The sequence below is a fragment of the Triticum aestivum genome, chromosome 6B (assembly GCF_018294505.1).
Source record: "Triticum aestivum cultivar Chinese Spring chromosome 6B, IWGSC CS RefSeq v2.1, whole genome shotgun sequence".
Lineage (NCBI taxonomy): Eukaryota > Viridiplantae > Streptophyta > Magnoliopsida > Poales > Poaceae > Triticum > Triticum aestivum.
This window is the reverse complement of record NC_057810.1, coordinates 170,184,460-170,211,904: the sequence shown is the minus strand read 5'-3', so window position 1 is coordinate 170,211,904 and position 27,445 is coordinate 170,184,460. Positions and strand designations below refer to the sequence as shown.

The window sequence follows — 27,445 nt, the reverse complement described above, 5'->3', positions numbered from 1 at the left end:
TCTTCAACATGGTTGTGGATGCGCCAGCTGCCATCTTAGATAAGGCCAAGCCGCAGGTCATATCAAGGGCATAGTCCCGCATCTAGTAGGTGGGAATGGGATTTCCCTCCTCCAATATGTGGATGACACCATTATCATGGTGGAAGGCTCTGCGAGTGACATCATGAGCTTGAAGTTCCTCCTGCTCTGTTTTTAGCAGATGTCTGGCCTCAGGATCAACTACAATAAGAATGCGGTGATGGTCTTGGGATATTCCCAAGACGAACGACAAAGCATCGCAGACCATCTTAACTGTTAGCTCGGGAGCTTCCGCACGACTTATTTGGGGATGCCCATTAGTGACACAAGGCTCACGGTGGCCGAGCTGCACCCTACGGTGGGCAAGCTCCAGCATCGCATTGAACCTTGGCAGGGGCGATGGCTCTCTAAAACAGCCCGGACTATGCTCATTAACTCGTCCCTATCCAGCCTGCTCCTATTCATTATGAGCTTCTACAGCGTGCCTGAGACACTGCACCATGAGATTGCCAGAGTTTAGAGGTGCTTCTTCTAGGTTGGCAAGGGCGATAAGCAGAAGTACCACATGGTTCGGTGGACGGAGATCTGTAAACCTCGCGAAAAGGGCAGACTCGGGATCATGTCCTCCAAACGCATGAACATTTCCCTCCTGACTCAATGGCTTTGGCGGATTGCAAATGGAGAGGGTGGCCTATGGCTTCGCATCATCCAACAAAAATACCTCCGTGGCCAGCCACTCACCTTCTGCCAGCGGTCCGGTGGCTCCCAGTTCTGGCAATCCATCATTCAGCTCCTCCCAGTCCTCTGCTTCGGGACCTTGAGGCGGTTGGATCTGGCACTGCCACGCTCTTCTAGTTCGATAGACGGGCTGGGGATGTCCCCTTCGCGGATCGGTTTCCTAACCTGTTCACCATTGCGGTAGATCCGTGATTTCTGTCATGATGGCCCTTATTGACTAAGGCAAATCGCGTTTCGGAGACCATTTGGACTGGCGAAGAACATTGATTGGCATGACTTGCTCGACTGCATCGCTCTGCACGAGCCTGATATTGATATGGGAGATGACCGCACCAGGTGGCGCCTAGAGCCATCTGGTCAATTCTCCACGAAATCTCTCTACCAGGCCATAGCCCCCCTTGCCGGGGCCTAAGGCTCTCACCACCATTTGGGAGATCCGGCTCCCCTTGAAGATTAGGATCTTCTTGTGGAAATGGATTCGCGGCCGCCTCCCGTCCGGCTTGGAGGTCTTGAAATGCAATGGCCCTGGTGATGGGCATTGCCCGCTCTATGGACCTGAAGAGGATTCGAACAATATCTTCTTCACTTGCGTGTCCGTGCAGTTCCTCTGGAGCTGTTTCCATGAAATAGTGGGTGGAAGCTGGGACCATAACAAATTCCCCGCTCTCTTCACCGAACTCCAGGTGTTACCACCCTCGTCTCGCCACATTAGGTGGTTGACCATCGTTGTGCTAGCCTGGACACTGTGGACTATTAGGAATAAGCTTGTGATTCAGCGTATCCCTCTTTGTCGCGCTACTGACGCTCTGTTCAAATGGTCTGGTTACTTGCAGCTTTGGCGGCCGCTTAGCCGCCCCAGGGAGAGACATGCCATCACCTCCATCATCACCCAGCTTCGCGAGATGACTCTCCGGATGGCTCCGCCGCTTCCCCTTCCACCACCGGAGCTGGATTAGATCCTCTCTACCTCGCCACCAGCGTGTGTGTGTTGTGCGTGCTTTGTGTATGTGTTGGGATTCTTGTGCTGTGCCCACAGCTGAACCCGTTGAGGGAGTCCTGGATTAGGGGGTGTTGGTGTAAAAACCGGCGGATCTCGGGTAGGGGTCCCGAACTGTGTGTCTATGATCGATGGTAACAGGAGACAGGGGACACAATGTTTACCCAGGTTTGGGCTCTCTCTATGGAGGTAATACCCTACTTCCAGCTTGATTGATCTTGATGATATGAGTATTACAAGAGTTGATCTACCATGAGATCGTGGAGGCTAAACCCTAGAAGCTAGCCTATGATTATGATTGTGTATATCTTCTATCGACTAGCCTGGCCCTGGTTTATATAATGCACCAAAGGCTAGGATAACAAGAGCCCTAGCCGAATACGCCGGTGGGGGCGGAGTCCTTGTCTTGATTGCCAAGTCTTGCGGAACCTTCCTTGTACGCGGCAGCTGTCCGGACTAGCCCATGAGTATACGGCTATGGAGGTCCTCGACCCAATCCAACTGATCGAGAGACGACGTGATGAGTACCCCCTAGTCCAGGACACCGTCAGTAGCCCCTGAACCGGTCTTCAAGTTAGGGACGCTCCTCAATTCTTTTGAACTGTTCTTCATCTTCAGTCATCGGTCTTGAAAACAGGTTCAACAAATCTTCTCATCTTCGATCTTGAGGATCACTGAAGTGCATCCGAAGAGTTTACACGTCGGGAATCCGAGGAGCCCCTTTAAGTTTCCGGCCTTTATCAATGCCTTGTTATTTTTATGCCACACCTCGGGTTTGAAGTTGTTCCCGGGAGGCAGTGTCCTCTTGCGTCCGAGCTCCAACGCTGGACTACATTCTAGGTATCTTTTGCAGTCGAGCACCAATGCCGGACTGCTTCCGAGCTCCAACGCCGAAATGTATCCGAGCTCCAACGCCAGACTATGTCCAAGCTCCAACGCCAGACTGTATCCGAGATGTCATAGATCATCTTGGTTCAAAAAAGTTGAAGGAGTTTAGCCGAGCTTAATGCCGGAAATGCCCTCTATGGAGCTAGCCGCTGGCGCCCGAGCTTTATGTCAGACTGCTTTCAAGGTGGTGCACCACCCCGACCGTGGGCTGATTTTTGTGAATATATTTAACTGGTGCAGTTTATTCTCTACCGAGGTATATAGCCAGTATATGTATATCCAGTAGCCCTCAAGGTGTGTATCAGTCTAAAAACCGAGATGCACCTGAAGGAAAACGTGAAACCGCTGTTCCCAGTAGCCCCTGAGACTCAGGTCGATGCGCGAAATCGGCCTGAGGATCAACTCCTAGCTCGGCAGCATACATAGGAATAAAAACGCAATGTAACATATTAAAGATAATAGTGATCGGTGAACGGGCCCTTGAGAGAGGGTCTTGAGAAGTTGCCACAATATATTAGCTTGACGCCAGATAGGTACAGATGGTACTTATTGTTGTCTGAAGACGCGCTTTCCATAGTTCGATCAAGCCAAACACTGAGCCCTTTGAATTTCCTGCATCGAATAGGCAATGCAGTAGCCCCCGAGACATTGGTCGGGTGGCAACACCAGATCAGGGGATCGATGTACCCCTTTAATATTTGTAAATAATGAGCGCAAAGCCCAGTAGCCCCCGAGCCTTAGTGTGGGCACGGGTAGCCGAATTAAGGATCGATATCCAGAGTAAAATCACAGATAATGTGTAATGATTCTATGTATCCAAGTACTTTACATCATTATTTTGACTCCATTGAGACCGTTTATCTGTTGAAAGTGGCCCATCGTTGGCTTCTACCCCTTGGTAGATACTACGCAGGGTGTTTCCACAATAACAAAACAACCCTTAGCCAACGTCTCGGTGCCCGAAGGCGGTTGTGTTAGCGGAAACGAGGCAATCAGATATGCGGGCTTTATAACTTTCGCTTAGTCATAGGAGCTTTAAACTGGGGAAGCTAGCTATGAGCCCCCGGTTAGTGTTCGGCGACATTCGAGGTCAAGCCGTAAACACTTCGGCCAATGTTATGAACGGCCCGTCATTTAACATAGTCATCGGATCACTGACCAGTTTACGCTTATTATGATAGTCAGTTTTTGGCTTTCTCCACTGAGGTGCTTAACCATGCAAGCTGGAAGCACAATCGCAGTGGTTCTCTGTTTGCACACCTAACTGAACAAAGCGGAACGTAGGAGGCAAGCACGGGAGCTGGGCAACCCAACTATTTACCGAAGACACAATTCGAAACCAATGCATATATAACAGTGTCCGAGAATGTTTTTGCCGAATCTCTAAAGGTGTCTGATGTTGCACTGCGAGACTTATGCTGGAAACACACAAATAGTTTAAAAGTGCCATAGGCTTGGAAAACCAAAAAACTTCATTAAAAACTGGACGTCCGAACTAGATCAAGTGTTTGGTGCCAAATCGAAAATTGCTCTTAGAAAAAAAGGTGCTTCTGTCGTGCTTTAACATGACACATCCTATCTCAAGACTTCAAGCGGGTCAGCCTACGGTTTCAACCTCCTATCCCAAAGGCGGAATACTTCTCGTTAGCCAGTTTAGCAAACTAAACTCTAGCGGCTTTGAGAGAGAAATTAGGCTCCCCGGCTAGTGACCACACACTCGTGTCAAAAAAAGGAGTGATAAATAATAACAAAAAAACTTTGCGATGACTAAGAAGAAGAACACTTACTATAAAACGGCTCATATAAATTTAAGAGCCCCCAAGTGACTTGGGTAAAAGAATTTTATGTATAATGATTCTATGTACGGAAGTACTTATATCATATGTGTGTTCACCCGAACTTTAAACGCGTCTTAACCGACAGTCGGCTTCTCCCTCTTCGGTCAAGGGCTGAAAAGTGTTATGTACTCCACCTGTTCAGAATATCGACGGTGTTTCCCATAACCAGGCAATCAGGCCATAAGGCTGTAACAGACAAAGCGCGCTGATAACCCACAAGTATAGGGGATCGCAACAGCTTTCGAGGGTAGAGTATTCAACCCAAATTTATTGATTCGACACAAGGGGAGCCAAAGAATATTCTTGAGTATTAGCAGTTGAGTTGTCAATTCAACCACACCTGGATAACTTAGTATCTGCAACAAAGTGTTTAGTAGAAAAAGTGGTATGATAATAATAGTAGCGGTAGCAAAAGTAAAGATAAATGTTTTTGGGTTTTTGTAGTAATTGTAAGAGTAGCAACATAAAAGTAAATAAGCGAAGAACAATATGTGAAAAGCTCGTAGGCAATGGATCAGTGATGGATAATTATGCCCGATGCATGCGATTCCTCATGTAATAGTTATAACATAGGGTGATATAGAACTAGCTCTAATTCATCAATGTAATGTAGGCATGTATTCCGTAAATAGTCACACGTGCTTATGGAAAAGAACTTGCATGACATCTTTTGTCCTACCCTCCCGTGGAAGCGGGGTCCTTACGGAAACTAAGGGATATTAAGGCCTCCTTTTAATAGAGAACCGGAACAAAGCATTAGCACATAGTGAATACATGAACTCCTCAAACTACGGTCATCACCGAGAAGTATCCCGATTATTGTCACTTCGGGGTTGTCGGATCATAACACATAATAGGTGACTATAGACTTTCAAGATAGGATCAATAACACACATATATTCATGAAAACATAATAGGTTCAGATCTGAAATCATGGCACTCGGGCCCTAGTGACAAGCATTAAGCATAGCAAAGTCATAGCAACATCAATCTCAGAACATAGTGGATACTAGGGATCAAACCCTAACAAAACTAACTTGATTACATGGTAAATCTCATCCAACCCATCACTGTCCAGCAAGCCTATGATGGAATTACTCACGCACGGCGGTGAACATCATGAAATTGGTGATGGAGGATGCTTGATGATGACGACGGCGACGAATCCCCCTCTCCGGAGCCCCGAACGGACTCCAGATCAGCCCTCCCGAGAGAGATTAGGGCTTGGCAGCGGCTCCGTGTCGTGAAACACGATGAAACTTTCTCTCTGATTTTTTTCTCCCCGAGACGGAATATATGGAGTTGGAGTTGAGGTCAGAGGAGGTCCAGGGGGCCCACGAGATAGGGGGCCGCGCCCTGGGGGCGCCCCCTGTCTCGTGGACAGGCCGTGGGCCCCCTGGCACTAATTCTTTCGCCAAAAATTCTTATTAATTCCAAAAAGTGCCTCCGTGGATTTCCAGGACATTCCGAGAACTTTTCTTTTCTACACATAAAACAACATCATGGTAGTTCTGCTGAAAACAACGTCAGTCCGGGTTAGTTTCATTCAAATCATGCAAGTTAGAGTCCAAAAAAAGGGCAAAAGTGTTTGGAAAAGTAGATACGTTGGAGACGTATCAACTCCCCCAAGCTTAAACCTTTGCTTGTCCTCAAGCAATTCAGTTGATAAACTAAAAGTGATAAAGAAAAACTTTTACAAACTCTGTTTGGTCTTATTGTTGTAACATGAAAAGCCAGCATTCAAGTTTCAGCAAATATTACGAACTAACCATAGTAACAATAACACATAGGTCTCACAATTACTCATATCAATAACATAATCAGCTAGTGAGCCATAATAATAAAACTCGGATGACAACACTTTCTCAAAATAATCATAACATGATGTAACAAAATGGTATCTCGCTAGCCCTTTCTGAGACCGCAAAACATAAATGTAGAGCACCTTTAAAGATCAACGACTGACTAAACATTGTAATTCATGGTAAAAGAGATCCAGTCAAGTCATACCCAATATAAACCAATAATAATGAATGCAAATGACAGTGTGCTCTCTAGCGGGTGCTTTTTAATAAGAAGGGTGATGACTCAACATATAAGTAAATTGATAGGCCCTTCGCAGAGGGAAGTAGGGATTTGTAGAGGTGCCAGAGCTCGATTTTAAAATAGAGATTGAATAACATTTTGAGCGGCATACTTTCGCTGTCAACGCAACAACTATGAGATGGCTGTATCTTCCATACTACATGCATTATAGGCTGTTCCCAAACAGAATGGTAAAGGTTTATACTCCCCCAACCACCAACAAGCATCAATCCATGGCTTGCTCGAGACAACGAGTGCCTCCAACATACAACAGCCTTAGGGGAGTTTTGTTTAATTATTTTGATTTGCTTTGATCTTTTTGGATCATGGGGCTGGGCATCTCGGTTACCGGCCCTTTCTCGTGAATGAGGAGCGGAGTCCACTCCTCTTGAGAATAACCCACCTAGCATGGAAGATATAGGCAGCCCTAGTTGAAACATGAGCTGCTCGAGCATACAAAATAGATTTTCATTTGAAGGTTTGGAGTTTGGCACATACAAATTTACTTGGAACGGTAGGTAAATACCGCATATAGGAAGGTATAGTGGACTCATATGGAACAACTTTGGGGTTTAAGGAGTTTGGATGCACAAGCAGTATTCCCGCTTAGTACAGGTGAAGGCTAGCAAAAGACTGGGAAGCGACCAACTGAGAGAGCGACAACAGTCGTAAACATGCATTAAAATTAATTTACACCGAGTACAAGCATGAGTAGGATATAATCTACCATGAACATAAATGTCATGAAGGCTATGTTGATTTGATTCAACTACATGCGTGAACATGTGCCAAGTCGAGTCACTTAATTCATTCAAAGGAGGATACCATCCCATCATACCACATCATAATCATTCTAATAGCATGTTGGCACGCAAGGTAAACCATTATAACTCATAGCTAATCAAGCATGTCACAAGCAACTATAATCTCTAAATGTCATTGCAAATATGTTTACTTCATAATAGCCGACTCAGGAACGATGAATCATCATATTTACAAAAACAAAAGAGGTCGAGTTCATACCAGCTTTTCTCATCCCAATAAGTCCATCATATATCATCATTATTGCCTTTCACTTGCACGACCGAACGATGTGTATAATAATAAGAGTGCATGTGCATTGGACTAAGCTGGAATCTGCAAGCATTCAACTCAAGAGAGAAGACACGTAATATGGGCTCTAAATTAAATAAACAATCATGCATATAAGAGCCACTAAGCATTTTCAACATGGTCTTCTCGACCCCCAAAAGAAAGAAAATAAAATAAAACTATTTACACAGGAAAGCTCCCAACAAGTAAAAGAAGAACGAGAAATCTTTTTGGGTTTTCATTTTAATTTCTACTACAAGCATGGAAATTAAACTAACTAATTTTTTTGGTTTTTTCTTAAGGTTTATCAAACACACAAGAAGAAAACTAGAAAAAGAAATTTAAACTAACATGGATAATACAATGAAAGAGTATGAGCACCGACGACTAGTGTGTGAACATGAATGTAAAGTCGATGAGAAATACGCACTCCCTCAAGCTTAGGCTTTTGGCCTAAGTTGGTCTAATACCAATGACCGCCTGGCTGATATCCATAAGTGAAACTGGGGTAGTACTGAGATGAAGAGGTGACCGCCTCCTGAGCAGCAGCATGTTGGCGAGCTGCCTCCATTCCTCTCTCATATTCAGTTGCTTCTTCCCTGGTGACAACATATCTTCCTTTTGCCTGATAATCAAAAAGGTAGGGAGCAGGAAGAGTAACAGGGACGATGTTGCGTCTGTTATAGGTTAGTCAATAATGGAGGAATTGTTCATTCCTCTGAAGGAAATGATGATCAAACATAGCTTCTTTATCCAAATAAACAGGAGGTACAATCATATCCCCCTCTCATGGAGCTATATGAAGAAAATTAGCTACACGGGTTGCATAAATTCTTCCAAAGAAATCTCCCCTTCTACTATTATTCTGCAACCTACGTGCAACTATTGCCCCCAAGTTATAACCTCTATAACCTGACACAGCACTCTTGAGGACACAAAGATCAGAGGCACACATGTGACATGCTTCGTCCTTACCGTTAATGCATCTACCAATAAAGAGAGCAAAGTAATGTATAGCAGGAAAATGAATGCTCCCTATGGTAGCTTGTGTTACGTCCCTAGATTCTCCCACAGTAATACTAGCAAGAAAATCTCTAACTTCAGATTTGGGAGGATCATTAACATTACCCCACTGCAGGAGTTTTAAAGCAGTTGTGAAATCCTCTAAATCCATGTATAAGATGTATCATAAATATCAAACATAACACTGGGAGAATTACGCGCAGAAATATATTCGAACCTCTGCACAAAGGAATCAGTCAATTGATAATATTGAGGACACTTATCTTGTAAGAAGTCCTCCAGCTCAGCATTACGCACATATGCGTCAAATTCCTCCTTGAAGCCTGCTTCAACCATAAAATCATCGGATGGCCACTCACAAGCCCGTACATTTGCGTCCCTTGGCAAATTAACATCCTGTTCACGTATAGCAATCCTTGGCCCTTTCTTTGCCGAGGAACCTCCTTGGTACATTCTTCTAAGCATATTTCTTTTTCTGAAAATTTCTGACATTTTAGTAACTTCAAAACAAAAGTGGATAAAACTAAACAAGATTGATAGCAACTACTCCTACAAGTGCCTAGAGCCTATATCATGCATTGGAATTGCTTGGGACCTCAAAAAATTTAACATGCAAGCTCAAGAACATGGTCACCTATGCAGCAAAAATTTTCCATGAATAAAGCACTAGAACAAAAACTAATTGGACCAATGGAGGAGTCACATACCAAGAAACAATTTCCCAAAGAAGTTTTGCGAATGGAGCTTTGAGCTAAGAGATCGAAAATCGCAGCAAAACGAGCTAGAACTCGTGCTTGAGCTGGATGGGGATTTTTTTGGGTAGAAGATGAAGTGTGTGGGTGCTGGCATAAGTGCAGGGGAGCCACCAGGGGCCCACGAGACAGGGGGCGCGACCTACAGGGGGGGCGCGCCCTCCTCTCTCGTGGCCTGGTGCTTGCCCCTCCTGCAGTGTTTTCAGTGCCTAAAATCCTCAAATATTCCAGAAAAAATCATACTAAATTTGCAGGGCATTTGGAGCACTTTTATTTTTGGACTATTTTTTAATGCACGGATAATTCAAAAAACAGACAGATAATACTATTTTTGCTTTATTTATTCTAAATAACAGAAAGTAAAGAGAGGGTACAGAAGGTTGTGCCTTCTAGTTTCATCCATCTCGTGATCATCAAAATGAATCCACTAACAAGGTTGATCAAGTCTTGTTAACAGGCTCATTCCGAATAAGACGGAACCGGAGAAATTTCGAATAACACTAAGTTACCTCAACGGGGATATGAAAATCCCCAACAATAAGAATATCATACTTTTTCTTGACAGTAGGGAGAGGAAATTCAAAACGTCCAAAAATGATAGTTGGAACTTTTTCAATAGAATTGATGCTATGAACTTGAGATTGTTTCCTCGGAAAGTGTACCGTATGCTCATTACCATTAACATGAAAAGTGACATTGCCTTTGTTGCAATCAATAACAGCCCCTGCAGTATTAAGAAAAGGTCTACCAAGGATAATAGACATACTATCGTCCTCAGGAATATCAAGAATAACAAAGTTCGTTAAGATAGTGACATTTGCAACCACAACAGGCACATCCTCACAAATATCGACAGGTATAGCAGTTGATTTATCAGCCATTTGCAAAGATATTTCAGTAGGTGTTAACTTATTCAATTCAAGTCTACGATATAAAGAGAGAGGCATAACACTAACACCGGCTCCAAGATCACATAAAGCAGTTCTAACATAATTTCTTTTAATAGAGCATGGTATAGTTGGAACACCCGGATCTCCAAGTTTCTTTGGTATTCCGCCTTTAAAAGTGTAATTAGCAAGCATGGTGGAAATTTCAGCTTTCGGTATCTTTCTTTTATTTGTGATGATATCCTTCATATACTTAGCATAAGGATTTACTTTCAGCATATCAGTTAAGCGCATACGTAAGAAAATAGGTCTAATCATTTCAGCAAAGCGCTCAAAACCCTCATCATCCTTTGACTTGGATGGTTTAGGAGGAAAGGGCATGGGTTTCTGAACCCATGGTTCTCTTTCTTTACCGTGCTTCCTAGCGACAAAATCTCTCTTATCATAACGTTGATTCTTTGATAGTGGGTTATCAAGATCTATAGCAGGTTCAATTTCTACATCATTGTCTTTGCTAGGTTGAGCATCAACATGAACATTATCATTAACATTATCACTAGGTTCATGTTCATCACCTGATTGTGTTTGGGATTCTTAGGTGTGTCTAAAGTAGGTTCACTAGAAGCATGCAAAGTTCTATCGTTTTTCTTCTTCTTCTTTTTAGAAGAACTAGGTGCCTCTAAATTATTTCTCTGAGAATCTTGCTCGATTCTCTTAGGGTGGCCTTCAGGATACAAAGGTTCCTGAGTCATTCTACCAGTTCTAGTAGCCACTCTAACAGCAAAGTCATTTTTATTATTCAATTCATCAAGCAAATCATTTTGAGCTTTGAGTACTTGCTCAGCTTGAGTAGCAACCATAGAAGCATATTTGCTAATGCGGTGAAGTTCATCTTTAACTCTAGCCAGATTATCACCTACGCGTCCTATCTCAAAAGCATTATTCTTTAACTCTCTACCAACATAAGCATTAAAACTTTCTTGTCTAGCCATAAAGTCATCAAATTCATCTAAGCATGGGCTATGAAATTTAGTAGAGGGTATTTCAACTTTATCATATCTATAGAGAGAATTTACCTTTACTACCTGTGTCGGGTTATCAAGACAATGTGGCTCTTCAGGCGGTAAATTAAGACCATGTATTTCTTAAATAGGAGGTAAATTCTTAACATCTTCAACTTTAATGCCTTTTTCTTTCATTGATTTCTTTGCCTCTTGCATATCTTCAACACTGAGAAATAAAACACCTCTCTTCTTCGGAGTGGGTTTAGGAATAGGCTCGGGAGTTGGCTCAATTAGTTCAGGAGTTACTTCAGGAACTGGCTCAGGAAGAGTCCAATCATTTTCATTAGTCAACATATTATTCAATAGTATTTCAGCTTCGTCGACTGTCCTTTCCCTGAAAACACAACCAGCACAACTATCCAAGTAGTCCTTGGAAGCATCCGTTAGTCCATTATAAAAGATATCAAGTATTTCATTTTTCTTAAGAGGATGATCAGGCAAAGCATTAAGTAACCGGAGAAGCCTCCCCAAGCTTGTGGGAGACTCTCTTCTTTGATTTGCACAAAATTATATATTTCCTGCAAGGCAGCTTGTTTCTTATGAGCAGGGAAATATTTAGCAGAGAAGTAATAAATCATATCCTGGGGACTACACACACAACCAGGAGCAAGAGAATTATACCAAGTCTTAGCATCACCTTTTAATGAGAACGGAAATATCTTAAGGATATATAAATAGTGAGACTTCTCATCATTAGTAAACATGGTAGCTATATCATTCAACTTGGTAAGATGTGCCACAACAGTTTCAGATTCAAGGCTATAAAAAGGATCAGATTCAACTAAAGTAATAATATCAGGATCAACAGAGAATTCATAATCCTTATCAGTAACACAGATAGGTGAAGTAGCAAAAGCAGGATCAGGTTTCATTCTAGCATTAAGAGACTGCTGCTTCCATTTAGCTAATAATTTCTTAAGATCATTTCTATCATTGCAAGCAAGAATTTCCAAAGCAGCTTTTTCATTCATAACATAACCCTTAGGAACAACAGGTAATACATAATCATTGGGGGGACCTTCATCATCACTATCATCAGTAATAGGATCTTCAGTAATTTCATTCCCCCTAAATCTAGCAAGTTATTCATCAAGAAATTCACCTAATGGCAAAGTAGTATCAAGCACAAAAGTAGTTTCATCATGCATAGCAGAAGTGGCATCATCAATAATATGCGACATATCAGAATTCATAGCAATAGCAGGTTTAGGTGTCGCAAGCCTATTAATAATGGAAGGAGAATCTAGTGCAGAGCTAGATGGCAGTTCCTTACCTCCCCTCGTAGTTGAGGGCAAAATAGTAGTTCAATCGTCTTTCAAGTTCTTCATAGTGATCAACAGATATAAATCCCAAGTGACTCAGAGAATAGAGCTATGCTCCCCGGCAACGGCGCCGGAAATTAGTCTTGATGACCCACAAGTATAGGGGATCGCAACAACTTTTGAGGGTAGAGTATTCAACCCAAATTTATTGATTCGACACAAGGGGAGCCAAAGAATATTCTTGAGTATTAGCAGTTGAGTTGTCAATTCAACCACACCTGGATAACTTAGTATCTGCAACAAAGTGTTTAGTAGCAAAAGTGGTATGATAATAATAGTAGCGGTAGCAAAAGTAAAGATAAATGTTTTTGGGTTTTTGTAGTAATTGTAACAGTAGCAACATAAAAGTAAATAAGCGAAGAACAATATGTGAAAAGCTCGTAGGCAATGGATCAGTGATGGATAATTATGCCCGATGCATGCGATTCCTCATGTAATAGTTATAACATAGGGTGATATAGAACTAGCTCCAATTCATCAATGTAATGTAGGCATGTATTCCGTAAATAGTCACACGTGCTTATGGAAAAGAACTTGCATGACATCTTTTGTCCTACCCTCCCGTGGAAGCGGGGTCCTTACGGAAACTAAGGGATATTAAGGCCTCCTTTTAATAGAGAACCGGAACAAAGCATTAGCACATAGTGAATACATGAACTCCTCAAACTACGGTCATCACCGAGAAGTATCCCGATTATGTCCCTTCGGGGTTGTCGGATCATAACACATAATAGGTGACTATAGACTTGCAAGATAGGATCAAGAACACAAATATATTCATGAAAACATAATAGGTTCAGATCTGAAATCATGGCACTCGGGCCCTAGTGACAAGCATTAAGCATAGCAAAGTCATAGCAACATCAATCTCAGAACATAGTGGATACTAGGGATCAAACCCTAACAAAACTAACTTGATTACATGGTAAATCTCATCCAGCCCATCACCGTCCAGCAAGCCTATGATGGAATTACTCACGCACGGTGTTGAGCATCATCAAATTGGTGTTGGAGGATGGTTGATGATGACGACGGCGACGAATCCCCCTCTCCAGAGCCCCGAACGGACTCCAGATCAGCCCTCCCAAGAGAGATTAGGGCTTGGTGGCGGCTCCGTGTCGTGCAACGCGATGAAACTTTCTCTTTGATTGTTTTCTCCCCGAGACGGAATATATGGTGTTGGAGTTGAGGTCGGAGGAGGTCCAAGGGGCCCACGAGATAGGGGGCCGCGCCCTAGGGGGGGCGCCCCCTGTCTCGTGGACAGGCCATGGGCCCCTGGTACTAATTCTTTCGCCAAAAATTCTTATTAATTCCAAAAAGTGCCTCCGTGGATTTCCAGGACATTTCGAGAACTTTTCTTTTCTACACATAAAACAACATCATGGCAGTTCTGCTGAAAACAGCATCAGTCTGGGTTAGTTTCATTCAAATCATGCAAGCTAGAGTCCAAAACAAGGGCAAAAGTGTTTGGAAAAGTAGATACGTTGGAGACGTATCACGCGCTCAGGGAACTTATGCTATATTACTGATGAAGTGTAAGAAGCATCTTCGAAGAAAATAGTACCCCCATCGATACCTTTCTTCGGTTGCTCATTGCTACTATGAGACTTGTGCAATAGATTTTTTGTACTCATGAGTTCCGTTGTGTTCCGACCATAATTGTAAACAATAAGAGCACTAGCTTTCGGTTTCACCTAGTCTGAGGTCCGGCTCGGATGACCCGATCATGACAATCGCAGAGGTGCTCCCTTTACTCCCTAGCCGAACAATCGGGAACGTAGGGGTAAACACAGGAGCGAGGCAACCCAGCTTGCAAATCGCTTAAGTCAATATGGTGCATATTGTGGTGTAATACATGAACAAGGAACGAAGTCGTACAAGTATAATCATATGCAAGAGTAAAGGCTTCATAAAGGAAGCCCCCAAGTGAACTGGGTATTTGAATTTGTGTTTCACAAACAAGGTTATGACAAGGAATTTTTGTCGCAAACAACTTTTTGCCAAAAAAGTATAATGCTTGGTCAAACCGAACACAAGTTAAAAATTTAAAACTTTGAGCATGAAGGCAACTTAGCTGGTTAATGTGTTCGGCATTGATGACGCGGTCCTAGCTTGATGCGGGACACGATTCCATCCCCCAAGCCGGACACGAGGTGGCGGAGTAAAGAGCTCGACACTCCAAAGTGCTGACATGGCACGGCCAATGCAGGCCAGCAGAGTGATGCCGAAATCCCCAGCGTGGGTTAATGAAGTGATGACAAAGCCCCCGGTCTAGCCAAGGTGACGTGGTATGTCGGTATGCCAAGGTGACAGCGCTGCCCAACCCGGATCATTTACCTGTGCACAGAAAATAGTGCAAGACAGAGATAGCAGTAATAATAATAAATTAAAAAAATCATAGCATAGTAAATAATTTATGCAAAGATGAGTAATAAGATAAATATGGCCCGTGCGCCGAACACCCGATGAGGTAGGACCCTCTTGATGATGCCGAAGTCCTTGAGGCAACCGAACATGTCGGTATGGCAATTCGATCAACAAGGTGATCATGCGAGCCGATTTATGCCAATTGGGACGACGACGTTAGCTTGCCGAAGTGACCGCGTGACGCGATCGAAGTCGATTACCTGCACATGTAAAATAGTGCGGTCCAAAAAGAATAATATAAATATATATAAAATCCTTGCGTAATTAATTTACGCAAAATAATTCATTTAAAGATATGTGGCCTGGCGCCGAAGTTAATGTCAATGCAGGGCGTTAGCGTGATGTGGCAAAGGCGTGGCAAAGCCAAACTTCACAGGTCGGTCCAAGTTCCGGATGCGTCATTCATCGGACTGTGTACGGAAATTGACCGAACCACCATGCGACCGTCATTAGTGCGGCCATCAATCTGTAGACCTGTGTACAGATGACGGAACAAACCAGAGTAATCATTTCTTGGGAAAAATAAGCACAAACAAGCAAAATTTACTAGGATTAACAACACCTAGTTTATTTGTTGTAGTAATCCGAAGAAAGGTGACTCCCAAAATTGGGACTCGATCCGCACACCCATTGCCTGAATGGTGATAAAGCGATGACATGGCGATGCTGGCAAAGGTTGGCTTGCCGAGGCAAAGCCCTCGGTTCAGCTAACGTGATGGTCGGCTAGTGACGTTGAAGTCTCCGAAGTAGGTTGATGAAGAAATGGCGAAGCCCCCGGTCCAGCCGAGATGTCGAAGCCTCGATGTCAACCGATGAGTCGAAGTAGGTCGGCGTGATGGGCATCGGCTTCAAGAAGCAACATTGCGGCCCTGCCGATGCAGGTCATAACTCGTGATATGGTCAATGCCGGCATGCCTGCTCCGTGTAATCCATGGGGCAGCGATGTTGGTGATGATTTATCCTTCGCGATGCTGAACTCTTGTTCGGCTCGCCGAGATGATGATCCAAAGAAGTTGATCTCAGCTCAACAAAGTGATGACGTGTCTAGCGCAGGTCGGCAGCCGTGGAGCAATATTGCCGGACTGGTTTGACACCAGCATGATGGCAAAGATCATGTTCAAAAGACTTTAAAGTTAGTGGGATGTGTTCGGAAATAAAACGCAATACCCCATACAAAACTTCCTTCAAAAAGGATGTCCGAAATCTCGTTCATAAAAAAGACTAACTCGGGTCGGATTCGTTCTCGCGCAGAAAACAAATCCGAAAAGTGATGCACTAATCGGAAGGTTCCCGGAGTTTGGACGGTCGGATCAAGCTGAAATTTTGAGGGGTGGTAGACATAGGAATTCCGCAGCCGATCAATGGTTGGATCTTCCAAAGTACGTCCGAGTTAGAAGGTGGACACCACGCCCTAAACTCGTCCAGATTCCCGTCCAGATTTGACAGGGCTCCGGTATATCGTGGATTGCCAGAGATTCCTCCATGGGAACTCGACGAAATTTTCCAGGGTTGTTTTAGGCTCAATTCCGTATAATTCCACCGAAGCAATCGTTAAAACGACGCTCAAGGAGGCGGTGGCGGCGGATACAAGTTCGCTGTCCAGAAAAACAGCATAGCCGCCCGAGGGCAATGTTGACGTTGAGCCCTCGAGCTCCATGGATGATTCCTCCATGATCTTGATGGAGATCGGAGTTGATGTTGATGAAGGCCCTCGTCCGAACATGACGATCGGAGTCATGGCACAATTCTTGGTCAAGCCAAGGTGACCAGTCGAGCCGGTGATGAAGATTTCGACGTCGCAGTTAATCTGCAAACGAGCCATTTATCCTTTTGCCGATCACACAGCGGAACTCTCAATGAAAGCACTAATGTCGGTGTTAAAACCGGCGGATCTTGGGTAAGGGGTCCCGAACTGTGCGTCTAGGATCGATGGTAACAGGAGACAAGGGACACAATGTTACCCAGGTTTGGGCCCTCTCTATGGAGGTAATACCCTACTTCCTTCTTGATTGATCTTGATGATATGAGTATTACAAGAGTTGATCTACCACGAGATCGTAGAGGCTAAACCCTAGAAGCTAGCCTATAATTATGATTGTGTATCTCTTCTATCGACTAGCCTGGCTCTGGTTTATATAATGCACCAGAGGCCTAGAATAACAAGAGTCCTAGCCGAATACGTTGGTGGGGGAGGAGTCCTTGTCTTGATCGCCAAGTCTTGTGGAATCTTCCTTGTATGCGGCGGCTGTCCGTACTGGCCCATGAGTATACGGCCATGGAGGTCCTTGGCCCAATCCAACTGATTGGGAGACGACATGATGAGTACCCTCTAGTCCAGGACATCGTCAGGGGGTCCTCGAACAGCCGGACCATATACTTTGGCCGGACTATTGGACTATGAAGATAAAAGACAGAAGACTTCTTCTCGTGTCAGGATGGGACTCTCCTTTGCGTGGAAGGCAAGCTTGGCGATTTGGATATGTAGATTCCTTCCTCTGTAACCGACTTTGTACAACCCTAGCCCCCTCCGGTGTCTATATAAATCGGAGGGTTTAGTCCATAGAAAACAATCATAATCTCATAGGCTAAACTTCTAGGGTTTTAGCCATTACGATCTCGTGGTAGATCAACTCTTTTAATACTCGTATTCATCAAGATCAATGAAGCAGGAAGTAGGGTATTACCTCCATAGAGAGGGACCGAACCTGGGTAAACATCATGTCCCCCGTCTCCTGTTACCATCGACCTTAGATGCACAGTTCGGGACCCCTACCCGAGATCCACCGGTTTTCACACCGACATTGGTGCCTTCATTGAGAGTTCCACTGTGACGTCGAAGATAGGATTGATGGCGCGCCTTGTTATCAAGGACAACATCACCTCCGGAGGAGCCCTGGCCTCAGGCCAAACCCTCTGGCTGGGCGGCTTCACTATGACCACCCGTTCGGCGGTCGGGCCAACGATGACTTCTCAGGTCATCGAAAATCGCCTCCGCGTTAGCTCAGAATACTCCGAACATATGGATCCGACGGAGTTGTCGTCTTTAAACGAACTCCTTGATCGCATCACCGCCTTGGGAGTTGCTACGGACTATGATCGGATTGGGCTTAAACCCGATCAGAGAGAAATTGAATCTCTGTCGATCACCCATCAGATAGCGGCAGTGGAGGAGCAATTTGACAACCCTTCCTCTATATTGAGGACGAAATATGTTCGGATTTCCGAGCTCACAGAGCCGGATACCCGCCCGCGGGAAGACGTGCCCCATACTCCGAACCTAGAGTCGGATTGTGGGCTAGAAAAATTGGTTGATATCCTGGAGCCCGAACTATTAAGCTCGGAAGTTTCTCAAACTCCGGATCCCAGATTGGGTCAGGGTTCGGACTTAAATTCACCCACCCACCCATATACAAGCGATCTTACCCACATCAGACAGCAGTCCCAAGAAACGGTCCATCACTTTTGGGCCAGATTCCTCCTTGTCAAGGACAAGATCAAAGATTGCCGTGATGAAGATGCAATCTCATTATTCTGCAAAAACTGCACGGACAAGGGAATCCTCAATGCCATCAACCGCCGTCACGTATCACACTTTGCTGACCTGGCAACCATAGTACAGAAGTACTGCGTAATGGAAAGCGCATGGAAAACTCAGGCAGCCTCTTGGGAGCCACCAGTTTCCACTCAACCCCTCGTCCGGATAAAAATGATGCATCCTCATCGGTCGCCTGATCCAATACCCAAAAAATCGAAGCCCATGACGGGGCGCGGAACCGTTCTGGAGGGATGGCTCGATAGGCCATGCAAATACACACAACACCGGATACCATACCAACCCACAACCTTAGAGCATGTTGGATACTCCGGCAAGTGGCCAAGAGTGGCGAGGATCTCCTCACCAAAAATACCGCAGAGCAACATCCCACGGAAAACAATAACCCTACAGTGTTAACAGTCTTCGAGACTTTCACCTCAAACAATAGGCACAAAAGGGCACTCCATGGCCTCGCTGAAGTTTGCCAAGTCACAGCAATAAACCCCTGGAACGACACGGCCATAACTTTGAATGCCAGTGACGAACCAAAATTCAAAACAGACCGGGCACCAGCCGCATTGGTCCTCAGTCTGATTGTGGATGGTTTTCGGCTTACCAAAGTGCTCATGGACGGCAGCAGCAGACTAAACCTCATTTACGAGGAAACTCTCCACAAAATGGAAATAGACAGGAGCCGCATTGCGCAAAGTAGCACGACCTTCCGAGGAATGATTCCCAGTCGAGAGGTGCGATGTGCGGGAAAAATGACACTCGATGTGGTATTCGGCACGCCGGAGAATTATCGGTCCGAAGAGATAACCTTTCAAGTGGCCCCTTTCAACAGTGGATATCACGCCTTATTAGGGCGAGATGCATTTACAAGCTTCCAAGCTATACCCCATCATGGGTACATGAAGCTCAAGATGCCCGGGCCCAATGGTATCATCACTCTTGCCAGCGATCCAGATATAGCACTCCGCGCCGAAAACAAAACCGCAGCCTTGGCCCTTGAGGCGTTGTCTGAAGCCCTCGCGGCCGAAGAATTAACCGCGTTGCCCTCCACGGTGGATAGGGACGATGTGATCCTCGATAAGAGACCCAAATCCACATCCTTTAAACCAGCAGACGAAATAGTCAAATTCCAAGTCCACCCAACGGACTCTACGAAGAAAGCATCCATCGGGGCACAGCTAGACCCCACGGTCGACGCCGCACTACAGGCGTTCCTACGCGAAAATTGGAACATATTCGCCTGGCACCCTTCTGATATGCCATGGATCCCACGCAGGCTGGCCGAACACAGCCTAAACATACTGAAGGGATATAAGCCGGTCAAGCAAACATTGCGGCACTTTTCCGAACCTAAACGACAAGCCATGGGGGAGGAGCTAGCCAAGTTACTCGAGGATGGATTCATCAGAGAGATAAAACACTTGCACTGGCTAGCAAACCTGGTGATGGTACCAAAGAAGGATAAATCCTGGCGCCTATGTGTCGATTTTAAAGACCTCAACAAGGCCTGCCCTAAGTATCCCTTCCCCCTCCCCCACATCAATCAGATTATCGACGCTACCACAGGACACGACTCATTGTGTTTCCTTGACGCATACTCCGGGTACCATCAAATCAAGATGAAGGAGTCCGATCAGATCAGGCCGGAACATCATTTATAACCCCATATGGGTCTTTCTGCTTCAACACTATGCCTTTTGGGCTCAAGAATGCTGGTGCCACCTATCAACGCATGATTCAAACATGCCTGGAGAAAAAAATCGACAAGACAGTTGAAGCATATGTAGATGACGTAGTCATCAAAACTAGACACGTCGAGTCATTAATAGACGATCCGCGTCTCACATTCGACAACCTCCGAACATATGACATCAAGCTCAATTCGGAAAAATGCGTTTTTGGCGTTCCCGCTGGAAAGCTTCTGGGCCTCATCGTTTCCAATAGAGGAATTGAGGCGAACCCAGCTAAAATCCGAGCTTTGTCACAGTTGGCTACGCCAACAGACCTCAAACAAGTCCAAAAACTATCCGAATGTGTGGCAGCTTTAAGCCGCTTTTTCTCCAGATTAGGAGAAAAGGCATTGCCACTCTATCGCCTTCTCCGACGCACCGATCACTTCGAGTGGACAGACGCGACAACGGCCGGATTGGAAGAAATAAAGGCTCTTCTAGCACGCAAACCCAATCCTGGCCACGCCAAATGTCGGGGAACCAATGTTATTATACATATCGGCCACACACACCAAGTCGTAAGTGCGGTGCTCGTCGTTGAACAAGAGGAGGACGGACACAAATTCCCGCTTCAGAAGTCGGTATACTATGTATCCACTGTCCTCACACCATGCAAATCCCGGCACCCTTATTACCAAAAAATAGCATACCGGTCTTCATGGCATCCCGGAAGCTACGACACTACTTTCAACAATGCTCAATAACGGTGGCCTCTGAGGTACCACTCAATGACATAATAAACAACCACGATGCCACGGGCTGGATTGCCAAGTGGGCCATTGAGCTCCTCCCATTCAACATAACATAAAAACCATGCCGGGCCATTAAATCTCAAGTACCGGCCGACTTCGTCGCTGAATGGACAGAGGTCGAACACCCTAAAGAGTACGGCACATATTCCAACTGGGTCATGCACTTTGACGGCTCCAAAATGCTGGCTGGCCTAGGGGCAGGCGTTGTCCTGACATCCCCTACTGGAGATACAGTTCAGTACATCATCCAAATATTATTCACGGATGATACGTCCATTTTGCATCATGCTTTTATATCAATATTTATTGCATTATGGGTTGTTATTACACATTATGTCACAATACTTATGGCTATTCTCTCTTATTTTACAAGGTTTATCATGAAGAGGGAGAATGCCGGCAGCTGGGATTTTGGCTGGAATAGGAGAAAATATTGGAAACCTATTCTGCACAGCTCCAAAGATCCTGAAACTCCAAGGAAGTCATTTTTGGAATTAATAAGAATTATTGAGCGAAGAAAATACCAGAGGGGGCCCACACCCTGGCCAGGAGGGTGGGGGCGCCCCCCACTAGGCGCGCCCCTGTCTCCTGGCCCCCTGGTGGCCCTCCGGTGCCCATCTTATGCTATATGAAGGCTTTTACCCTGGAAAAAATCAGAAGCAAGATCACGGGACGAAACTCCGCCGCCACAAGGCGGAACCTTGGCGGAACCAATCTAGGGCTCTGGCAGAGCTATTCTGCCGGGGAAACTTCCCTCCGGGAGGGGGAAATCGTCATCATCGTCATCACCAATGATCCTCTCATCGGGAGGGGGTCAATCTCCATCAACATCTTCACCAGCACCATCTCCTCTCAAAACCCTAGTTCATCTCTTGTATCCAATCTTGTATCAAACCACAAATTGGTACTTGTGGGTTGCTAGTAGTGTTGATTACTCCTTGTAATTGATGCTAATTAGTTTACTTGGTGGAAGATCATATGTTCAGATCCTTAATGCATATTAATACTCCTCTAATTATGAACATGAATATGCTTTGTGAGTAGTTATGTTTGTTCCTGAGGACATGGGTGAAGTCTTGCTATTAGTAGTCATGTGAATTTGGTATTCGTTCGATATTTTGATGAGATGTATGTTGTCTCTCCTCTAGTGGTGTTATGTGAACGTCGACTACATGACACTTCACCATTATTTGGGCCTATAGGAAGGCATTGGGAAGTAATAAGTAGATGATGGGTTGCTAGAGTGACAGAAGCTTAAACCCTAGTTTATGCGTTGCTTCGTAAGGGGCTGATTTGGATCCACTAGTTTCATGCTATGGTTAGGTTTACCTTAATACTTCTTTTGTAGTTGCATATGCTTGCAATAGGGGTTAATCATAAGTGGGATGCTTGTCCAAGAAAGGGCAGTACCCAAGCACCGGTCCACCCACATATCAAATTATCAAAGTACCGAACGCGAATCATATGAACGTGATGAAAACTAGCTTGACGATAATTCCCATGTGTCCTCGGGAGCGCTTTTCTCATTATAAGAAATTGTCCAGGCTTGTCCTTTGCTACAAAAAGGATTGGGCCACCTTGCTGCACTTTATTTACTTTCATTGCTTGTTACCTGTTACAAATTATCTTATCACAAAACTATCTGTTACCTACAATTTCAGTGCTTGCAGAGAATACCTTACTGAAAACCTCTTGTCGTTTCCTTTTGCTCCTCGTTGGGTTCGACGCCCTTACTTATTGGAAGGACTACGATAGATCCCCTATACGTGTGGGTCATCAAGACTCTTTTCTGGCGCCGTTGCCGGGGAGTGAAGCGCCTTTGGTGAGTGGAACTTGTTAAGGAAACATTTATATAGTGTGCTGAAATTTTCTGTCACTTGTTACTATGGAAACTAATCCTTTGAGGGGCTTGTTTGGAATATCTTCACCCCGACCAGTAGAGCAAAGAGTTGCTCCTGAACCTACTAAACCTACTGAAAATATTTACTTTGATATTCCTTCGGGTATGATAGAGAAACTGCTAGCTGATCCCTTTGCAGGAGATGGAACATTGCATGCCGATTTACACCTTATCTTTGTGGATGAAGTTTGTGGATTATTTAAGCTTGCAGGTATTCCCGATGATGTTGTCAAAAGGAAGGTCTTCCCTTTATCTTTTAAGGGAGATGCATTGACATGGTATAGGCTATGTGATGATACTGGATCTTGGAACTATAGACGATTGAAGTTGGAATTTCACCAGAAGTTCTATCCTATGCATCTTGTTCATTGTGATCGTAATTACATATATAATTTCTGGCCTCGCAAAGGAGAAATCATCGCTCAAGATTGGGGGAGGCTTAAGTCAATGTTATATTCATGCCCCAATCATGAGCTCTCAGGGGAAATGATTATTCAAAATTTGTATGCTTGGCTTTCCCTCAATGATCGCACCATGCTCGATACTTCCTGTGCTGGTTCTTATATGCTGAAGACTACTGAATTCAAGTGGAACTTACTGGAAAGAATTAAAAACAACTCTGAAGATTGGGGTTCCGACGATGGTAAGGAGTCAGGTATAACACCTAAGTTTGATTGTGTTAAATCTTTTATGGATACCGTTGCTTTTCATGGATTTAGCGCTAAATATGGACTTGACTCCGAGATAGTAGCTACTTTCTGTGAATATTTTGCCACTCACGTTGATCTCCCTAAGGAGAAGTGGTTTAAATATAATCCTCCCACTGAAGTAAAAGTAGTTGCACCTATTACAGTTGAAGAAAAGACTATCACTTATAATGATCCTATTGTTCCTACTACTTATGTTGAGAAACCACCTTTTCCTGTTAGGATAAAGGATCATGCTAAAGCTTCAATTGTGGTTCGTAAGAGTAATACTAGAACATATACACCTCCAGAGCAAATTAAATTTGAACCTAGTATTGCTATGGTTAAAGATCTCTTGGATGATAATTTAGATGGGCATGTTATTTATTTCTGTGGTGAAACTGCTAATATTGCTAGACCAGATGCTAAAATACATAGACCTGTTGTAGGCATGCCTGTTATTTCTATTAAAATAGGAGATCATTGTTATCATGGCCTATGTGATATGGGTGCTAGTGCTAGTGCAATACCTCATTCCTTATATGAAGAAATTATGCATGATATCGCACCCACTGAGTTGGAAGGTATTGATGTTACTATTAAGCTTGCCAATAGAGCTACTATTTCACCAGTTGGGATTGTTAGAGATGTTGAAGTCTTGTGTGGAACAGTTAAATACGCTGCTGATTTTCTTGTTCTCAGTTCCCCACAAGATGACTTTTGTCCCATTATATTTGGTAGACCCTTCTTGAATACTGTTAATGCTAGGATTGGTTGTGAAAAGGATATTGTTACAATTGGCTTAGGGGATATGTCTCATGAGTTTAATTTTGCTAAGTTTCGTAGACAACCCCGTGATAAAGAATCACCTAGTAAGGATGAGATTATTGGTCTTTCTTCTATTGCCGTGCCTCCTACTGATCCGTTAGAACAATATTTGCTAGACCATGAAAATGATATGTTTATGGATGAAAGAAGGGAAATAGATAAAGTATTCCTTCAACAGGGTCCTATTCTCAAACACAACTTACCTGTTGAAATCCTCGGGGATCCCCCTCCACCCAAGGGTGATCCCTTGTTTGAGCTCAAACCTTTACCTGATAATCTTAAATATGCTTATCTTGATGAAAAGAAGATATATCATGTTATTATTAGTGCTAACCTTTCAGTGCAGGAAGAGGAAAGATTATTGAAAACTCTGAAGAAGCACCGTGCTGCTATTGGATATACTCTGGATGATCTTAAGGGCATTAGTCCCACTCTATGTCAACACAAAATCAAAGTGGGGAAAGATGCCAAACCAATTAGAGATCCTCAACGGTGGTTAAATCCTAAGATGAAAGAAGTGGTAAGAAAGGAGATACTAAAGCTCCTTGAGGCAGGTATAATTTATCCCGTTGCTGATAGTGATTGGGTAAGTCCTGTCCATTGCGTTCCTAAGAAGGGATGTATTACTGTTGTTCCTAATGATAAAGATGAATTGATCCCGCAAAGAATTATTACAGGTTATAGGATGGTAATTGATTTCCGTAAATTAAATAAAGCTACTAAGAAATATCATTACCCTTTACCTTTTATTGAACAAATGCTAGAAAGACTATCCAAATATATACATTTTTGCTTTCTAGATGGTTATTCTGGTTTCTCTCAAATACCTATGTCAGTGGAGGATCAATCAAAAACTACTTTTACTTGCCCTTTCGGTACTTTTGCTTATAGACGTATGCCTTTTGGTTTATGTAATGCACCTGCTACCTTTCAAAGATGCATGATGGCTATATTCTCTGACTTTTGTGAAAAGATTTGTGAGGTATTCATGGATGACTTCTCCGTTTATGCATCCTCTTTTGATGATTGCTTGAGCAACCTTGATCGAGTTTTGCAGAGATGCAAAGACACTAGTCTCGTCTTGAATTGGGAAAAGTGCCACTTTATGGTTAATGAAGGCATTGTCTTGGGGCATAAGATTTCTGAGAAAGGTATTGGGGTTGATAAAGCTAAAGTTGACGCTATTAAAAAGATGCCATGTCCCAAGGACATAAAAGTTATAAGAAGTTTCCTTGGTCATGCCGGTTTTTATAGGAGGTTCATTACGGACTTTTCTAAAATCTCTAGGCCTCTGACTAATTTATTGCAAAAAGGTATTCCTTTCGTCTTTGATGATGATTGTGTAGAAGCATTTGAAATACTTAAGAAAGCTTTGATCACTGCACCTATTGTTCAGCCACCTGATTGGAATTTACCCTTTGAAATTATGTGCGATGCTAGTGATTATGCTGTAGGTGTTGTTCTAGGGCAAAGAGTTGATAAGAAATTAAATGTTATCCAGTATGCTAGTAAAACTCTTGATACTGCCCAAAGAAATTATGCTACCACTAAAAAAGAATTCTTAGCAGTTGTATTTGCTTGTGATAAGTTCAGACCTTATATTGTTGATTCTAAAGTTACTATTCACACTGATCTTGATGATATTAAATATCTTATGGAAAAGAAAGATGCTAAGCCTGGACTTATTAGATGGGTTCTCTTGCTCCAAGAATTTGATCTGTATATTATTGATAGAAAGGGAGCTGAGAACCCCGTTGCAGACAACTTGTCTAGATTAGAGAATGTTCTTGATAACCCACTACCTATTGATGATAGCTTTCCTGATGAACAATTAGCGGTCGTTAATGCTTCTCGTACTACTCCATGGTATACTAATTATGCTAATTACATTGTTGCTAAATTTATACCACCTAGCTTCACATACCAGCAAAAGAAAAAGTTCTTTTATGATTTAAGACATTACTTCTGGGATGGCCCACAGCTTTACAAAGGAGTAGATGGTGTTATTAGACATTGTGTACCTGAGCATGAACAGGAACAGATACTACGCAAGTGTCACTCCGAACCATATGGAGGACACCACGTTGGAGACAGAACTGCACATAAGGTATTGTAATCCGGTTTTTATTGGCCCACTCTCTGCAAAGATGCCCATAAGTTTGTCTTGTCTTGTGATGAGTGTCAAAGAATAGGTAATATTAGTAGACGTCAAGAAATGCCTATGAATTATTCTCTTTTTATTGAACCATTTGATGTTTGGGGCTTTGATTATATGGGACCCTTTCCTGCCTCTAATGGATATACACATATTTTAGTTGATGTTGATTACGTTACTAAGTGGGTAGAAGCTATTCCAACTAGTAGTGCTGATCATAACACCTCTATTAAGATGCTTAAAGAAGTTATTTTTCTGAGGTTTGGAGTCCCTAGATATCTTATGACTGATGGTGGTTCACATTTTATTCATGGTGCTTTCCGTAAGATGCTTGCTAAGTATGACGTATCATAGAATTGCATCTCCTTATCGCCCATAGTCTAGTGGTCAAGTAGAGTTGAGCAATAGAGAGCTCAAATTAATTTTTCAAAAGACTGTCAATAGATCTAGAAAGAATTGGTCCAAGAAACTTGATGATGCATTATGGGCCTATAGAACTGCATATAAAAATCCTATGGGTATGTCTCCGTATAAGATGGTTTATGGAAAAGCATGTCACTTACCTCTTGAACTTCAACACAAAGCATATTGGGCTATTAAAGAGCTCAACTATGACTTCAAACTTGCTGGTGAGAAGAGGTTGTTTGACATTAGCTCACTTGATGAATGGAGAACCCAAGCCTATGAGAATGCCAAACTGTTCAAAGAAAAAGTTA

At 43.6% G+C, this 27,445-nt stretch overlaps 1 pseudogene; it reads left to right on the top strand.

The window, feature by feature from the left end:
• LOC123139044 (protein PECTIC ARABINOGALACTAN SYNTHESIS-RELATED-like) overlaps window positions 1-27,445 on the top strand; it is a 160,744-nt pseudogene that overhangs the window by 13,181 nt on the left and 120,118 nt on the right.